At 37.0% G+C, this 17443-nt stretch overlaps 1 protein-coding gene across 2 annotated transcripts in view; it reads right to left on the reverse strand.

Moving 5' to 3' along the window:
* cdh13 (cadherin 13, H-cadherin (heart)) overlaps positions 1 to 17443 on the reverse strand; it is a 444891-nt gene that overhangs the window by 79853 nt on the left and 347595 nt on the right. The gene's annotated exons all lie outside the window — the stretch shown is intronic.

Genomic DNA, 17443 nt, shown 5'->3' on the forward strand with positions numbered 1-17443 from the left:
AACACACACACACACACACACACACACACACACACACACACTTATATAATCACACACAGTGTCATCCATTAATATTGGCACCCTTGGTAAATATGAGCAAAGAAGGCTGTGAAAAATTGTCTTTATTGTTTAAGCTTTTGATATTTTGTTTAAAAAATCATAAAAATACTCTGTTCTCATGGATATCAAACTATTGTAAACAAAACACAGGTTTATCAAAAAAAAAAACAACTTTGTTAAATGTATGTGTGCCACAATTATTGGCACCCTTTTAGTCAATACTTTGTCTCTTTGTGCTCCTAAGATAACAGCTCTGAGTCTTCTTTTATAATGCCTGATGAGGTTGGAGATACAAGGGATCTGAGACCATTCCTCCATACAGAATCTCTCCAGATCCTTCAAATTTCGAGGTCCACGCTGGTGGACTCTCCTCTTCAGTTCACCCCACAGATTTTCTATTTGGGTTCAAGTCAGGGGACTGGGATGGTCATAGCAGAACCCTGATTTTGTGATCAGTAAACCATTTTTGTGTTGATTTTGATGTATGTTTTGGATCACTGTCCTGCTGTAAGATCCAACCATGGCCCATTTTAAGCTTTCTGGCAGAGGCAGTCAGGTTTTCATTTAATATCTGTTGATATTTGATCGAGTCCATGATGCTATTTATCCTAACAAAATGTCCAGGTCCTCCGGCAGAAAAACAGCCCCAAAACATTAACGAGCCACCACCATATTGAACTGTGGGCATGAGGTACTTTTCCATATGGCTACCTCTCTGTGTGCACCAAAAGTTTAAGATAAGGTAAGATGTACTTTTATTGATCCCCGTAGGGGAAATTCAAATTGATACAGCAGCACAAGTAGGATGAGTAACATCAAAGATATGAAGAAAATTATTTCCATAAATACTTATACAATAGAAATAATAGAAACAATAAAACAGATCTGTGTTTATGTACATATGCTAGAGTTCTATTTGTATATGTAGATGTGCAATATCCTCAGTATTTATATACATGTGCAAGATCTGTGAAATGACAGTTAACTGTTGAGTGTGTGTTTCTGTGAGACTCAATCAAGTAAGAGCCCGCCAGACATTTTGAGGCACGAGGTTGGATGAATCTGTGGCTGAATGTGCTCCTGAGCCACCTCAGCTCCTCCTGAGGAGAGAGGATGAGAAGGATTGTCCATGATATCTTTCAGCTTCCCTCTCATCCTCTTCTCAGTCACTTCCTCCACCCTGTCCAGTTTCATCCCTACCACAGAGTTGGCCTTCCTCACCAACGTGTTCAGTTTGTTGGCACCACAAGTCCCAATGCCACCTCCCCAGAACACCATAGAAAAGAAGATAACACTGACCACCACAGACTGGTAAAACAGCCTAGTGCACACATTAAAGGACCTGAGCCTCCTCAGAAAGAACATCCTGCTCTGTCCTTTCTTATAGAGGACCTCAGTTTTCTCTGATCAGTCCAGTTTGTTATTGAGTTGTACCTCTATGAAATTGTAGGTGTCCATTATCTCCACTCCCTCCACCCTTATGGCAAACCCTTATTGGGGGGGGGCTTGCTGTGCCAGAAGTCCACCACCAGCGCCTTGGTTTTCGCAATGTTGAGCTGGATGTAGTTGTCGCACCATCTTATAAAGCTTTTGATAATGTTTCTATACTCCTCCTGCTTATTATCTGTGACACAGCCAACAATGGAGGAGTCATCCAAAAACTTCTGTATGTAGCACGTTCACGAGTTGAAGCAGAAGTCAGGGTAGAGGGTGAAAAAAATTGAGACAGTACAGTTCCCCTGGGGTGCTCCAGTGTTGCTAGTCACCACATCTGACAAGCAGCCTTACAGCCTGATATACTGTGCCCCATCAGTGAGGTAGTCTGTAATCCAGGCCACAAGGTCCTGGTCCAGCTGCATCACAGAAAGCTTCACAGCCAGCCAGAGGGGCTGAACCATGTTAAAAGCACAAGAGAAATCAAAGAACATGATCCTCACAGTGCTTTTTGGCCTCTCCAGGTGTGTGTAAGCTCTTTGAAGCAGGTAGATGATTGCATCCTCCACACCAATATCAGTCTGGTATGCAAACTGCAGCGGATCCAGGCAGATACGTACCATGGGCCTGAGGTTCTGCAGAACCAAAGGTTTTCATTACATTTGACGTTAAGGTCACAGGCCTGAAGTCGTTAAGAGTACTGGGATGTCCTTTCTTGGACACAGGGACAATGCAAGATGTCTTCCAGAGCTTAGGTACCTTCTTCAGCCTCAGGGAGAGGTTAAAAAGATGCCTGAACACTCCTGCCAGCTGCTCTGCACACAGTTTAAGCAACCTTGGGTTGTCAGCTCCTCTGGCAATGTTAATCCGGGTCTTAGTGTGCTGTCGCCTCATATATTCAAAAAGCTCTATGTCAAGCCAAAAAGCTCTAAGAGTAGAGGTTTTTTCTTGAAACCCTTCCAAACAACTTGTGGTGATGTAGGTGACTTCGGATTGTAGTTTTGGAGACTTTCTGACCCCAAGACACAATTAACTTCTGAAATTCTCCAGCTTTGATCCTTGGAGATTTTTTTGGTCACTCGAACCATCCTCTTCACAGTGCGTTGAGACAATATAGACACATGTCCAATTCCAGGTTGATTCATAACATATACAGTTGACTAGAACTTCTTAATTATTGCCCTGATGGTGGAAATGGGCATTTTCAATGCTTGTGCTATAGTCTTATAGCCACTTCCTATTTTGTGAAGCTTAACAACCTTTTGCTGCACCTTACCCATTTTTATGAATAACTAAGTGAATTTGGTCCATATGTTACCTCATATTCATACCCCTATGAAACAGGAAGTCATGGTTGAAAAATTTCCTGTTCCCGGTCACCCAGGTGTACTAAAAAAATTTTTTAAATATCAATGGGAATATACTTCAAATATATATTTCTCATATGAATTTATAGGGGTGCCAATAATTGTTGCGCACTTATATTTAACAAAGATATATATATATTTTGGGATAAACCTGTGTTGTGTTTGCAATTGTTTCATATCCATGAGAGCAGAGTATGTTTGTGAATTTTTTAAACAAAAGAACAATTTTTTTTTAGATTTTTCACAGCCTTCTTTACCCATATTCACCAAGGGTCCTAAAATTAGTGGAGGGCACTGTAGCTTCTAAAGCTTTCAACACAAATTCAATCACACAAATCAGTGTAAAAACTTGTTTGATTTACAGTTACAGTTACATGCTACGCTTTGTATTAGGTCTGCTGGAAAATTAGTTAGCAAAGCAAACTAATTGTACTAGTTACTTCCTTCCAAGCTTTTGTTCTTTTATTATGGTCTTTAAACACATTTATAGCAGCATAAGATGAAACCATGATTATCCATTTTTCTTCCATTTTTGAGCACCAGATAGTTAATTAGAACTCAGTGCAGAAGGAAACTGAAGAAATTGAATCAAAGGAATCATTTAAAACAATTGTTTTCATTTGTTGCATTACTGCATGATACCTAATGGGAATATAATTGAGAAAATCCCAGTTCATGTTGCTTTGTTAACTGTCACTGTGTTGAATAGTGGCGTGCTACTTCATCACCTGCTAGTGTGAACATAGTTTAAATTTGCACTGGTTTTAATATTGCAAACGAAATAAATAAATAAATAAAATAATAAAACATTAAGCAAATCTACTCAAGCCTGTCTCTCTTTCTGTGTCCCTGCTGAGGGAGTTTGTGTGAAGCAATTCTTTCTCTATTTTTTTCCTCTAGTGCAAAAAACTCTTTCTTTTCAGAGACACTACGCTCTGGAGCCATTCCTCAATCCACCTCAATGTCACAGGCCTGGTTGAGGAGCAGAAATGTTTTAGTAAGACCAGATGAGTTCTGTTCCCCATCAGCCCCACATCATTTCAGCTCAACAGTGTGTGAAGTGATCACTGGCCCCAGGTCCCAGGGGTGCTTGCTTGCTCGCTCGGGTGGGTGCAGTGTGGATCACATTAATGTAGGGAGAAAAGTGTGGGGTCAGAAAGGGAGCTGCATTACAGTGGGCTGTAGTTTGGAAAGCTTAGCAGCTCCAGGCCTTGAGGGGATGTGGCCATTTCTGCTGTTTCTTTACCCTCAGCACATCCTACACTGTGACTCTAGAGCCTCGGGAAATGTACATTTGAGATTATGGCAGACTACGATCTGGAAAATTCATTTAAAAAAAAAAAAATCCTGCTCATTTTTATTATTATATTTTTCCTCCACCCACCCCTGCTTTCGTGCCTTGCTCCAAAAACAACAATTTATTTTCTCAATTCCAATTTCTCTGGCCTTTTATTCTATCAAGTTTTCAATTAGATTCATATCAGCTATGCAGTGTTCTGAGCAGTAAGGAGCATTGTGAACAGCCGGAGGGGTATTACCAGAGCTAAGGCTACGAATTCTATCCCTCAGCCATCACATGCAGTTTTATATTATACAGTGTCATGTACTACTCTAAAGGAAGAAGGCAATGACAGAAAGCAATTCTATCTATTATGCTGACCACTGGCTACTGGCTGTCACTGTCAACCAGTACTACAAGGCAGCACCGTAGTCCCATAGTCTGCTATAAAACTAAATGGGTCTACTATAACTGGGTCCTTTTATTATGTGGGGGAATTTTAATTGATCAAAGAACCTTCCCAGATAAGAAATATTTTTTTGACATATAAATGTGGCTGTAAAAAATGCCTTGAGCACAACAACACAAAGCTGAGTGCCTTCTACATCAATAGGAGGACTTTTGCTCTATTTAGCGATCAGCTACTCCAGCGAGGTATGTAGTATCCTGTACTTAATTCTAATGATCTAGCACTTACTATCACTCACACTATTGTTTATATATATATATAAACCAAACAAACAAACAAAAAAAACACAATGGAGAATGTTGTTATAATCAAAATATAATGAAAATAATCAAAGACAGGACAGGGTGATGTGATGAGGCCTGATGCATAAACTTTGTTACTGTTATCACATGAAAATGGATGATTTTCCTATAGTAGCACATCCTGATGCGTTTTATTCATTTTACCAATTTTTCATGTATTCAATTTTCATGAATTAATGAACAACACATTATAATTAAATCCATTTAAAGTTACACTTAATATTCTAAAAGTTCTTGTTATTATTTACATTATAGCAGCTATTCCCTCTTCAGTCTCTGAGACACTGGAAAGCACAAAGTTGTCTGTCCTGTAGACTCTCCCATGGTGGAAAACCTACTGAGTATTACTGAGCTTCTTCCATAAATAGTAACTATACAGAAAACGTCACCATGTCAACACTTATACGTGTGATATATGTTTCTAAACATGTTTATTATTAGTCTTAGGTTGAAGTGAAGCGTCTGCTATACATGAGCCGTTACTATAGAAACAGTAATATAATGGGGCAGTGTTGGCTTGGCGGTTAAGACTCTGGGTTACTGATCGGAAGGTTGGGGGTTCAATCCCCAGTACTGCCAAGCTGCCACTGTTGGGTCCTTGAGCAAGGCCCTTAACCCTCTCTGCTCCAGGGGTGCCGTATCATGGCGGACCCTGCTTCCTGACATGCTGGGGTATGCGAAGAAAAGAATTTCACTGTGCTGTAATGTATATGTGATTAATAAAAACTCATTATCATTATGTAGTCGAACATGCATATTTAATATAAACCTGTGATTTGAATTACAACCGGCAATATTGTCAGAGCTGCTGTTATAGAAAATTAATCAACACCTTCGGACCAATCAGATTTGAGACTTCAACAGCATTGTGGTATAATACTGTGTAATAACATGTATATTACCATGTAATAACGTACACTATTTTGTACACAGAACATGTGTACTGTGTCTGCAACAAAATAGGAACTAGGGGTTAAAAGTGATGGCTGGGATACAAAACATGTCCCAATTTCACTAAATCACATGAATAATTTACTTTACAATTTGATTTCTATGAGCTGGGTAAAGTGAACATGAAACCATGAAGTGAACAAAAACAGAGAGGAGGTTTTAAAAGAACAAGACACATATTTCTGCAGACTAGTACACAGTCACATTCCATTTAATCATCCAGGGCACTGAAGCGGTCAGATGGATGTATTCAATCTTTGTAGGCTGTTGATACCAAGCCGCTGCCATATCACTGATAAAACCCAATTCCTTGGCGTGTACAAAGTAACCAGTGGTGTGAGATATGGATGGAAATGACCAGGTTTATAACTCCCTGTACTGTGAAAAAAAAATACAGTGTGACCTCCTGGACAGAAAAAACAACCTCCAGAATATGATACTACACTTCATTGTGATGAGCCAAATAAGGTTAAACTAACATGAAGAATCAAAGATGATGATGGTGATGAAGAACTCAGAGATCCGAGAATCAGAGACGTTTAAACACTTCACAGAACTGTCTTCATTTTGTTTCATCATATTTGCAAAGACAAAACAAAAACTACAAAGTGACACTGCATATTGAACTTATTTTTCTTTCTAGTGCAAGTCACCAAAGTACTTCCAAGCATTCTGACCATTTCAAATGAAAGCCATCCTTTCATCCTTTAGTACTGTTTGACAGTATACAAGAATAATGATTTATAATCCCACTATCTGGTGTCAACCAGAAGAGGATAGTTTTTGTAGTCTGGTTCCTCTTAAGGTTTCTTCCTAATGTCGTTCAGAGAGTTTTTCCTTTCCACTGTTGCCTCTGACTTGCTCATTAGGGATATAAACCTACATCTGGAATTCTGTAAAGCTGCTTAGTGACAATGTCTATTGTTAAAAGTACAAATACAAGTAAAATTTAATTGAAAAAATTTATTTTTAAAAAAGAGTTTTAAATGCTCTCAGAAGAATCCATTACTTGTATATATAATCCTTTTTTTTTTTTGCATATCCCAGCTTGTTATGGAGCTGGGGTCAGATCGCAGGGTTGACCATGATATGGTGCCCCTGGAGCAAATACGGTTAAGAGCATTGCTGGTGGTGCTGGGGCTTGAACCCCCAACCTTCTGATCAGTAACCCAAAGCCTTAACTTAACTGTTAGGCCACCACTGCCTCCAAACATAGTGTGGGGAGTGTTTAATAAGCTTTACTTGGGGCCTGTTGGCGTAGAGACTTATGTTGCCTTTGACAAGACATTATAACTTGTCATTCTTGAACAATGACCAGAAAAAGCCAAAAAAAAAAAAAAAGCCCCCTTAACTCATAAACTCATAATTCCTACTTGGTAACTGGAGGTAGTGTTTTTATCTATGAGTTCCTCTAAGTTCAGTTAGTGACATCAAATCATTATCTGTGGACACAGCATCAGAAGAAAACAAAGTAGCCCTTCTTACCTTACCTTCAGAGTGTAAAAGAGCACATGTTTTATGTCTTGGCAGGGACCATAATTATAGAAATAACTGTCAAAAATATCTGATATAATATATACCAAGACAAAGACAAGAAACACAAGACAGGCTAAGTTTTGTGCAGCAGGAGGAACACATGAGGAACTCTCTCTCTCTCTCTCTCTCTCTCTCTCTCTCTCTCTCTCTCTATCTATCTATCTATCTATCTATTTATCTCTCTCCTCCCTCCCAGTGTGAGGCATCCCTCTGACTGAGGACTCTCCATCAACACTGAGAAACCCCACCAGGACTACACTACCACATCAGACCTTACTTGTACTTATTTCAGAAAGGATCATCTACCTCCCAGCTTGCATCCCTACTCAGAAAAGCTTTAAAAGCACTGTGGGAAGCTGAGAGATAATAAGAAGCACTGGCTCAAGAGGATGTACGTTAAACAGACGAGGACATTCACCCAAACCCTAAAGCCGAGTGAGTGTATGCAGAGAGATCCGCTTATGAGTTGGAAGGGAAACAAACCAGATGACCTCTCAGCACTGCCCTAGATAATACAGAGACTACATACAGTGACCTTGCAAAAGTTGTGCAAAATTACTTGATGTAACTTTCAGTAAAACTTAAAGGCACCAGGGAAAAAAACATCATTAAAATTTCACTTGTGCCCTAAAACATTTCAATGGCTTATAAGTGCTAAGCATACACTAAACTATTTATATTTACGATGACATCAGGCAGACTTGGAAGATGTCTCCATAGTGGGTAATGAGTACATAGGACAGATGGTCTTCGTAAAAAAAAAGTGTCTCCAAGTTATCACTTGCACTCTTTAATTGGGAGTTTATAACAGACCGCAGAGAATGTTACGAACAAATGAGTCATTAGAGGCACTTCAGGCTGAAAGATGGGGATAAAATATGATTAGATTAGTCATTTTTTCTTCCTCAAAGAATAACACTTGTATTTCTTTGTTGTGCCGGTAGGGTTTGGGCACAGCAGGAGAAATGTATTAGTAAATAGTATCACTATAAGGAACATTTCCATAACATTACATAATGATCCATTCAGGTCATACTCAATTCAGTTCCATCGTATGTGTAGCACATTTAACAATATACTATTACAGCCCTGCTGATAAACAACAACAACAACAACAACACAATAGAAACCATTACAGAAATTCTAATGGTTTCCTCTACAAATATCATTACAAACCATTAAATAACCATTAAAATGATTACCATTACCATTATTCATCGTTAATGGTATCCACTAGACATCCCATCCCACCAGTTGAAGGCAACAAACGACCAGTAGAGAACTGCAGGGACCATTACACTTTCCATTAAAAACCAGTACAATTCCCATTATAAGCATTAAAAATGATTACAAATTCTATTAGGGTTTCTATTGTTTTAGTTTTTTTTAGTATTCTCAGCCATGTACAATATAAGAAATATTTTACTGTGAGTGCTATATTACAACAATACTGCAAATTTAAATACAGAGATATTAATTAAACCTTACAAAAACAGCCTCCAACACTAACATAAGCACTGGTATTATTTGAATGCTCAATTCAGAATATATTTTTCAGCTTTCACTTGTAGACAAAAGACAAAATATTTCATTTTGCTGGGTTTCTTTATATTGGGTTATATTTAATTATAACTTTCTTTTCAAAATGTTCTTTTTAGCCATGCTCTGCGCTCTAGTAAAAGATGGTCTTACCCAACTACATATTTAGCTAGAAAGCCCCTTCCTAATTTTTTAAAAAAACTTTTAGCAATTTCTACATTAAAAAAATAACACGATCATCACTTTTAAAGACATTAACTGATGTTATGTTGATGTTGACATTAAGATGTTATGTTCAGTCACAATTTTAGTCATATATATATAGTTGAATGGTTCAATCCATTTTCTTGTGTTTGCTACTCAAGCATGCCAGCCAGTGACTAGCACCAACACTTAACTGAGTGAATGCTAAATCTTATTTTTACTGACAAAATATAAATGTATATTAATCTTTATATTATCTGTTTTAGTGAATTCTGATGTAAACTGGAATGTGTGCCAATAGCTATTACTAGCCAGCATAAGCCAAGAAATGTTGCTAGCTGCTAACTTCAGATGCAATTCTGCTTGTTTTGTGGACTAGCTTGAGCACTGTGATAACTAGCTAACTGCTAGTTTACAACCTGATGTTTTCATTCTATCTTACCTAATTTATTTTAGTCATTGCAATTATACTTGCATCTTAATAAGTACTACAGTCTTGTGGAACTAGTCTGGTACTTTTATATACTACTTATTTGCCTATATTGGCATAAATTGTTGAGTTGAGCAGCTCTCTTTAACTTGGTAAATATAGGTCTTTTAATACTTCTGGGAAACCCAAAACAGATTAGGAACGTATGATTTTGACATCCAAGCAAAATGTCTGCTATTTAACATACCTTCTCTTTATTTTAAAACACTTCAACAACAATGTAACTGTTAATTTTTGCAATATCAAACACAACTGGTATTCTACAGGAAGGCAAACTGCTATTTCCTGTTTTAATACCTGTTTGGGACACAGAAACAGAAATGTTTGGCACAAATTTAATTCAGATGCTAGTGGATATTACTTTCAAATTGAATACAAAATATTCAACAGGAGGAAAAAAAGACAAAAACAAAACGAAAATAGTGATGATAAATGTACAGTTGTTTGATAATCAATTTAACGCTATAGGAATTGCAGCATAATACACAGGAATATAGTGCATATAGTCTTTAAGAAATACATTTAATACACATCCTGTCACGGTGCATATTCATTAAATCCACAGCTTATAAATCCTGCCTATACATGCACAGACATTATTCTGATATAATTTTTCTCACAGATTTAATGTGGGGGGGGTTACATAATATTATTCACAATGTTTCCCTTCTTAATATGCCTTTTACGCCACATTAGCCATGTTCTTTTTTTAATGCATTTCATTTTGTGTAATCACTACTAAAATGTATTAAAACCATGTTCCTGTTTCACTGCGGAAGTCAATTACCTGATCCATGGCTGATTACAAATATACTGTGTGGCATTTTTGAGTGCATATTTTGTGATTGTTTTAGTTTTATTACAGATCAGCTCTTCCATGCCCATATTTCTATACAGCTGCTCTTTCACAGAATCAGCATGCAATTCACTTTAACAGTGAGAGCAGGACTAAGTTATTCACTTACAGTACGATTTTGTCCGGCTGAATCTTAAACCAAGGTCCACTGGCTATTAGGGAGAGACACAGCAGGCAAAAAAGGCATTTTTGTGCATACTGGTCAATTTTCATATATTGGTATATTTTGCTCCTAGAACATATCTTATTTAACACTGATACCATAAAAAAAAGACAGATTTTCACATTAAAATGTTTATTTTTAGGCATTTGTTTCTTTTATGTGATTTGCCAAAATGTGTCACATGATGTGCTCCATTAGCTTACATCAGAGACATCAATACTGTAAAAAGAGATGAGGAAAACACCGAAATTTCATGCAAAAGCATGAAAAATGGATTTAAGCAGCAATCCATAACTCGAATATGTAAGGAAAGCACATGTAAAAAAGACTGTTTGCCAAAACATCAAGTTCATCAAGGCATAAAACACGTGATGAATAATGATAGGAATATCTCCTCTATGTGCCCTCCTCTCTATATACAGTCAATTGTGTAGAAGAGATTTGGGGGAAATGATAAAATGAGTTACTGTTACAAAATAAACAGTGTTATTTCTAATCAGTAAACATGAAATTCTGCAATACATATCTTATTCTCAAAATGAATTTTTTTCAACACACTGAACCAAAAATCTCAACTTGTATAGCACTTACATAAGCTATACCTTCCATGTTCATTCTTAATTATATTCTGAAGATTATTAGGATTTGTTCACACAATGTTTATTGCCTGATTTACACACCCTTTTGTATTAAAAACATAGCACTAATCAAGTTTTAATACATGTGCCTAGTATATTTAGATTTTATAAATGAAAAATGAGAAATCTGTTCTGTAAAAGCTTTTAAATCTAATATGTTGTTAAAATATATCTGTTTTCTAGACTTTGGGTTTCTAGATTTTTTTGTTTTAAAGCACATTTAATGAGATTGTATCTTATTTGCATATCTAAACTTTTTTTTTTTCAGAAAACTTGTAATGCAAAAAATAGTTTATTGTTTCATGATAATATCATCACAGTTTAAATTTTCACCTACTCACCCGCAGTGTCTCGCTTTAAATACAGCAGCTAGAATGTAATACACGTACACAGCAAAATCGCCAGTGTTGATTTAACACCCAGAGTGTTGAATTTACACATTACAATGATTATATAAGTCCATTGGACGCAAATGAACAGTCTGGGTGTTAATTCAACACTAGGGATTGTACTATCCATCCATACTATCCATACTATCCATTAGCCATCCATTCTTCCTTTTCATCATCATCTGATGAGTTTAAGTCAAAATGCTTACACTCACTCACACCCTCACACACACACACACACACACACACACACACACACACATTAATTTTCACCTAGGGGCAGCTTATCACAGCCTTAACATTTACACCCTTGCATATGTCATGTGAATTGTTACAAATTTGCAAAGGTGAGTCAATGTTGCCTTGTGGGTTTCTATCATCAGCACCCTTGCCAAAAATCTGTCCTCTGCATCCTAGTATTGAGAAACGGCTTGTTTTTTCTTCTTTCTTTCTTTTTCACCAGCCATGCCATGGCACAAGGCACATTTGGGATTATAACCTTTTATTGAACTTATTTCCATGGCAGACCTTATTCTATGAGAAGGTCAAATGTGATAGCAGCCATTTACAGGCCTTTAAAGTAGCACTTGATCCATTGACTGGCTAATGAAAGACTGCTGAATAAAGCAGTCTCTTTTAAGCACCTAAGAGAGAAGAGCTACAGCTCTCAGGATAGAGGGCAAGTCTTGAATGACACAAGTCATTGATGTTGACATGAGTTTGTATGGCCATGCAGGGCCAGCTCTGCCAGTCACTTCATTACAAGTAACCAACTTCATATCTGCTATTCATTAGAATAATGAATAATCAAACAAACTTAAATCATCTTAGCATCATGAATAAATGAATTTTCACCACATACTTCAGCACATTGACTAATAAACAATTCCTAAACAAGCATAACTGATCAATACGTCTTACTGATGGTTGCCAGGAATTCACTTAGGCTATGGGTTGTAGCCATCATTGTTAATGCCATTAGCATTTTGATGGAGCAAAATTCATGTTGTCACTGTAGGGGAGAGGGTGAGCTCGGATTAACTGTCACTCTCCCAGAGTGACAAGCATGATAAGCAGGATCAGTGCCTGCTCCCACATATTGAACTGGCTCATCAGAAATAAATCAGCGTTTATCATGAGGTGCCAGGGGTGGGAGCCTACATACTCAGAGCAGAAAAGATCAGATCCCCAGGACTCCCTACTATATCAAACCAAACCCTGAACACCAGTCTGTGGGGTGACCATGGGAAGGAGTGATAATGAAGGAAGGATAGATAGGTCTGACATTATCCTAATAATATTATTATCGCTCAGGGATTCTGCTAAACTGCCCCCAGTTGGAATTATCACTATGTAGAGACTCGTTTTCTTGTCACACACTGTACATATCTTTTATCTGGGAAGAGAAATGTCGAGCATCAATGCACAGACAGGGCACAGTGGAAAGAATTACTCTGTGAAAATGTCAGGTGAAAACAAAGACAGCTCTGAGGGCCTTGTTCTGATGATTAGCACAAGCTTTGTAGTCAGGATTAAACTACAGAGATACATTTGAGGAACATTCTGAGCATTTCTCAAAATTGCAACTCCTTTTCATGGAAGATATACTGACTGGTAGAAAGAATCATTCTGACTTGAGTGATAATAATTCACTTGAGTAAAAGTATTGGTGAAGACAGTTCCTAGGAGTTCATGAGAAGTTTACATTATAAAGTACTTTAATGTAAAACACCATCTGGCTTTTTCAGTCTGCATTGTCTATACCTGATTTTTCTCAGGTTTAAACGCAAGTGTTTGTTTTAAAAGCAGTAGTCTAGACACTATTGAAAACCCGTCTCGTTGCTTCTACTCAGGAAAAAAACTCAGAGGCGCAAACTACACATAGGTAATTGACATATTCCGAATGGTGCCCATAGGAAATGACTTAACCCTGGCCTTCTAACCTGTATTTAGTTCTACAATTAGCTTTTATTTGCTCAGTAATGGAAATCAAACGCTATGTAAAAGTATTTAAATACACTCAAATGTACCATCACAGAGTAAATGCACTCAAGCACAGTAACAAGAGCATTGTAACTTTACAGTGTTACATTTAACTGGTAATTGGATCCACTTCTGCTTCAAGAAAAGTCAAAGTTTTTTGCAGTGTGGATTAGACAAGAAGCAGTTTTAGAATGTTTGTACTGTCACAGTTTTTACAGATTTTCAGTCTCATGTGACAACTTCACCTCCTATAACATTCCTAAAGTGAGATCCAAATATATACATATATTGTTTAAGAGATATGTCACATGACGCATCTTGGCCCAGATCTGCAGAAAATCTGAGGTAATTTTAAAAAAAATTGCAAACACCTCAGAATATTGTGGAGTGTGCTTGATTTTGCCTTCATTTCTGCAATCACAAAATCCTGGAGGGACTGCAAGAGTATCTGTTTAATGACAAATACACTGTAGCCATAAAATGTACTAATGATATTCCATAATGCTTACTCATTTAAATATTTTTAAGAATCTTATTATGGTCTGCACTTATATAGCGCTTTTATCCAAAGCGCTCTACACTGTGTCTCATTCACCCATTCATACACACACTCACACACCAATGGTAGCAGAGCTGCCATGCAAGGCACTAACTTGCCATCCGGGAGCAACTTGGGGTTCAGTGTCTTGCCCAAGGACACTTCGGCATGTGGAGTCATGTGGGCCAGGAATCGAACCGCCAACCCTACGATTAGTGGACAACCCACTGTACCACCTGATCCACAGCTGCTCATTTATGTGCCAAAAACATTCCACATATCTTTACACAAGTACTGTTAACATAAGACAGATTTAATGGATGACTTAATGAATATAAAGATACATTTCGACCCCTCACAACTTTCACATGAGAAATTTAGATTCATCAGACCATGTGCACAGTATAGTCTCATATTTTAAGTTCACATGAGAGGAATTTGGTATCATCTTCTACCTCTGTATCCCATTCACATGAATTTCTGTACTTCTGTACACCATTATGTATCTGAGTATTTTTGGCCTTTCTCATAGCTTGAAAAGATCCAACCATTTTCGTACGACCTCTATCATTAACAAAATGTTCTCACCCACAGAACTGCTACCTTCTTAATACTCTTTTAGTTTATTATACTATTTCCTTTAAACTGTAGACATGGCATTGCATGAAAACAGTTTAGCATCTATTTCTGAGATACTGTAACCACGATGTCTGGCACCAACTATACTTCCACCATGAAAGTCACAGATTTTCTTCATGAGCCTTCTGCTGTTTAATCAAACAGCTTGACCTTTTGATGTCTTCATTCTTGACAGTTGCAGCCACATGATTTGCTTTATTTATGAGCAGGCTATTTGTGATAATAAGTTGATGATAGGTGTCCAAAAGCATGTTTATGTTTAAATAGAACGCCTTATTGATGGCACTTTTTAATTTTTCATTCATTCATCTCTAGTAAGCACTTTATCTTGGTCAGGGTAATGGTAAATCTGGAGCTTATCCTAAGAGCACTGGGTGTGAGGTAGGAATACACCCTGGATGTTATGCTACTCCATTGCAGGGCATCATGCGCACAAGCACGCACGTACACAAACACACACACACACACTCATTCACACCTAGTGGTAATTTCAAGTCACCAGTCTGGGAACCGGAGCAAACCTGTCACAAATTCCCCCCTCTCAGTGCGTGAAACAGTTCTGACCATGACAAGCACTGCTTTCATGTCATTTTGCTTTGGGTTCATGTCATGAGCCTTTGTTTATGTTCTAGTACTGTCTCTGCCCCTGTCCTGTGACTGATTGTTTACCCTAATGTGTTCACCTGTACTGTGTCTGACATTGATTAGTAAACAGGGTTATATCTACCCTGGTTTTGTCTTATCATGCTATTCATCTCGTTCCATTCTGTTTCTTGTTTCCATGTTTCCTGATTTTGTCCCTTAACTGTTTTTGTATTTTGATTACATATTATCATTGTGTTATGTTATCTGCCTGTGTGTTGTCCATAGCCATAGATATTGATTATGATTATTGGAATCACCCAAGTATTACTGGATGAAGCTAATATTATCGGAACATTGATTATTGGAGCTGAGTTTACACACTTGTGTTCTCGATCCAACAACCAAACTTTAATAGAATTTATATTTATATTTATAGAATAAAAACATACAGACACAAGAATAACACGTAAAAGACACTGTGTGCTCAGAAAGTTATGCAAATTTAAGATCAAACCAGGGACCCTGGAGCTGTGAGATGGCAATGCTACCCTATGTAAAGCAGTCATATGTTAAATATGTTAAAGAATTAATAAAAAAAAATTCAAATTTAGAATATGCCTTTTACATCAACACTGATAGTTAAAAAATAATGGACAAAATATATACAATACGAAACAACATTATAGAACTCAGAATCAATAGTGAGGAGATGCTGGATCGCATCAACGCTGCCATTAAACTTCTAATATTGAGCATCAGTGAAAATGAATAACATGTCAAGAGATTCTGAGTCAGCTTTTCTCCTCTGACAACCTCATAAAAATGGGATTATGCTTAATTATTGTGGCGGTTCCCCAAAGTTGATTTTCATAGCATTGTAGAACAAGCTATTCTGGGTATGAGAAAGTTTCAGAAAAAAAAGTAAGGCGAGATGCTGTTAGGGTGATTTCTGTCTGGATGAGATCATCATGATGCAACTTGGAGACAGGTTTGGGTAATGAAGAAAAATGAAGTAGTGGAGCAGGAAAGATAATGGGGAAGAACTGTCATAAAATAAACATTATGTTCACCTCAAATCAATAATATAGACGCAGAATAATGTTACAAAAATAATGCTATGATTTCTGTGGAGCTTCTGTACACAATTCTTATCATAGTATCACGACATGAGCAAAATAGCAATATATATTACATGGAAATAGTTGGAGTGAAGTTGGTGTGAGTTGTGAGTTATAGCTCAGCCACAATACTATATGATACAATCTTTTCAAATATAATCCAATAAACTTGAGCAAAGAAATAACAAAATATAAAAAATTAAACACAACTTTTCTCTTTGAATAGAATGTGCTATGGAAGATTTCTAATTCTGAGATTTATTTATTTTATTTTCAGGCTTTATAAGTCTTTTTAAGTGGAGTGAGATAGAGGCTGTATGTCACTCCATCTCTCTTTAAGGGAGCAAGAAAGAGACGACTTGTACTCATGAGGAAGTAGAAATAGTCCCTTTTGCTTGATTTCAATAAATTATCAGCCACTCATTTAATCCATGCAAAAACAGTGGGTCCCAATACATACACCCGTAATATACACCTTACATCCAGTAGCTCTGTTTTGATAAATTATTAAGGGTACTCCAGAGAGCATTTCTGCATGTGAGTACAATAAGCACAATAAGCACTAGGTTGTGTTTCAGTTCAGTCTGGGAGTTGGAAATCCATCTATCCCTGAATGTGCTTGGGGCTAATTATAGGAATTCAACAAAAAGTGGTTTTAAATTCCCATAAAACACACCGAAAGCTTTATATCTTATTGTTTTTGGCAATATTTTTATTTCAAGGGTATTTACTTTGGGTTTTCATAAAACATTTATCAGCATTACAGAAATTATTTTAAAAGAAAGAAAGAAAGAAAGAAAACATACAATTGCATCTATTCTTTATGCCCAGTGAAAAGAACTTTAATTCAATATTTATCAAGGTCTAATGCTCATTGTAGGAACTCTTCAATTAAAGTTTTAC

The sequence above is a fragment of the Ictalurus furcatus genome, chromosome 4 (assembly GCF_023375685.1).
Source record: "Ictalurus furcatus strain D&B chromosome 4, Billie_1.0, whole genome shotgun sequence".
NCBI classification, from domain to species: Eukaryota; Metazoa; Chordata; class Actinopteri; order Siluriformes; family Ictaluridae; genus Ictalurus; species Ictalurus furcatus.